Here is a 2,751-nt window from a genome sequence, read left to right on the forward strand (position 1 = left end):
TGCAGGGCAGCATAAAGCCCACTGCTCTCATTAAGACAGAAAAAAAAACATAGGTCAGTTCAGGTGTTTTATAAAATATGTGAATCAGGTCTATATACCAAACTGATTGATTGTTGTTCTCTACTTAAAAAAAAACACTTTAGATTTTAAAATGAAAAAAAAAAAATGTACAGTATATATATATATATATATATATATATATATTTTTTTTTTATTTAAACATTAAATGTATAAAATTAATGCATAAAAACCTCATTATTTTTATTATTATTATTATTTCAGTGTTAAATTCTATTTAAAGTAACAGATTATAATTAAAAATGTCTCCGGACCTTTACTGGTTGATAATTTTCTTAATTCAGACCCTGCTGATTTTTAATTGGTTACCCCTGCTGTAGACCATTAAAAGCAGGCTATTGAACTCAGCTTATCAGGACAGAAGTTCCACATATTGACAGTATAAACACTGTGGATATGAGGGCACTGCTGTGTTGCAGTGGCTGAGGGTGCGACCCTGTGGCTGTGATCATTGGTTTGAGTTCTGCATGTCTACCCCCTCTCTCTAATCCAATTTCCTGTCTTCCTACTTTCAAATTCAGAAAAAAAACTATTAGAGCCCCAAAAAATCTGGATATGAGTCCTGTTGGTAGAAACTGAAGGCTTTATCAGAAAGGTATGAAGCACAGGGTGGGACGAGGCTCAGAGTAAAGCATTCAGGCAGACCAAAGCTTATAGAAGATCAATAACAACAATTATTCAAGTTTCAAGTCAAGCCACTGACCACATGCAGCTCATCATGCAGACTAGAGCATCGCTGCAGAGTCAAACCTTCTTCTTTGTCCTCTTACACTCTCCATCCATCCCATCATACTCTGAGATGATGGACTTTATTATGGTAATAATAAATGTCTCCTCTTCCAGAACCTCCATCATGGACTTTCTCAGACTGCTAAAGACCTATGGAAAGGAGAGGAGTCAAGGGAACCAGTGTCCATGCAGCCTGGAGAAGGTAACGTATCTGCTGTGGTCAATGAGGCACGGCTGCAGACAGCCGGCACCAACGAGTAACCATAGCTTCAGGTGCCCTCTCGACATCCATTGGGTTATTTCTTGTCCAAATTCAGGTTCAGGCTAATAGTGTTGTAGTCAAGACCACAGCAACCAAGACCAAGGAGTACAGAGGCAAGGCCAAGACATTTAGAGACCAAAACCATGACCATGTAAGGTCTTGGTCTCGGTACTCCTTGGTCTTGGTTGGTGTGGTCTTGACTACAACACTACTGGTTAACTGAACAGATGATATGATAAAAGAAAATCGTAACTAGTGTTAAATGTGATGATACAGCGTGAAAAGGCCAATTTGTTAACGACTGAGAGCGCCGCTAAATATTTGTCCTTTTTGGCGCCTCTGCCTGCAGGAACCTTTGCAAGGAGTGAGATCCTTTGAGCCAGTGACTGAACAAAGTTGAAGGATCCCTCTTTACTGTCAGGGATCTATGAGTCAACATGTCAGAGGTAGCCTTAAACATTCAGGGTGGGGGTCTGTGGTGGGAGCGGCTTAGTTCTCTCTTTTTCAACGCTCGGTTCGTACCGTTTGCAAACAGAACGTTCAGACCCAAACCTGCATCTGTTGGACAACGATATAAAGGACGTCTCCTGTACCAAAGACGATTTCAAACAGCAAGACCAGGAAGATAGAGCAGCTGGCCTATTTGGAGGACTGCGCAGTTGTGGGAGAACATCAAGAAGGTCTCCAGTTCGATATCACCCTGGGCTATAACTGCACAGCGTGTCCATGTTTTCCCTGTACTCTCTGGTTTCTCCAGTTTCCTCCTACTGTCCAGAGATGTGACTTTTAGGCTAGTGGTTCTCTTTAAAATGCCAGGGCTTCTTCAGGGACCAGTGATAAATAGAGATATTCTACCAAACCTTCAGAATCAGCCTGATCCTTGAAATCACTGCTTCAGCTTTATAAATACTGGGTCAGAGTAAGATGTCGACTGCCCACAGTGATTAGTTTATGTCAGGGTCTTTGCGTTTCTATTTATACATTGATGCGAATTTGGTGAGACAATGTAATTAGGTAACGTTTCATTTCTTGGAAAAACTGCTTTGGTTGGCCGTAGGATCAGGTCCGCCTGTTGATCCAGTGGCCCACAGACCCTCTCAGAAGCAATTATCTGAGTGGCTTCAATCTTCCGCATCACCTCAGGAGGAGGTTCACCACTGCTGGATGTTCCCCATGGTTTCCTGCAGATGACCCAGTTCTGTCAAAATTAGACAGATGGCCTCACTGATTGATGGCCACAGCTGACCATAAACTGCAATGTTCTGAAATAAGCTCAACCATCAACACTCCTCCAAAATGTTTAATAGAGGAGGCCTTTTTATTTAACTTCCAAACCAGGTAGAATTAATTCCCCCTGGCTGAACAGGTAGCAGCTGACTGACTGTTCATTGCTGAGCGTGTCACGCTCTGGCGTTGGGGTGAAATGCTGGGATGTTGGGCTTTGGGACTAATAACTCTAACTGGCAAACACCTTCCTGTTCCAGACCAGATCTATGGAGCAGATTGTTGATGTGATTTTCTGATATGTCCTGGAACCTCAACTGTTCTGGCAAAGTTTCAATTCAATTAAATTCTGTTTATTTCTATAGCGCCAATTTACAACACATGTCATCTTAAGTTCACCAGATCATCCAGTCAAATTGATTCTAAGTTTTCTATCTAAGGAAAACCAGTATATCGCA

The 2,751-nt window shown here is 41.7% G+C and overlaps 1 protein-coding gene across 1 annotated transcript in view; it reads left to right on the forward strand.

Moving 5' to 3' along the window:
* Positions 1 to 2,751, forward strand: part of LOC107093713 (thyrotropin-releasing hormone receptor-like) — a 57,992-nt gene that overhangs the window by 12,116 nt on the left and 43,125 nt on the right. The window contains exon 2 of the mRNA XM_015388922.1: positions 922 to 1,009. The gene's annotated coding sequence lies outside the window, so the exon portion shown is untranslated. The remainder of the gene's footprint in view (positions 1 to 921; positions 1,010 to 2,751) is intronic.

Source organism: Cyprinodon variegatus, unplaced genomic scaffold (genome assembly GCF_000732505.1).
Source record: "Cyprinodon variegatus isolate N-32 unplaced genomic scaffold, C_variegatus-1.0 Scaffold442, whole genome shotgun sequence".
Classification (NCBI taxonomy): Eukaryota; Metazoa; Chordata; class Actinopteri; order Cyprinodontiformes; family Cyprinodontidae; genus Cyprinodon; species Cyprinodon variegatus.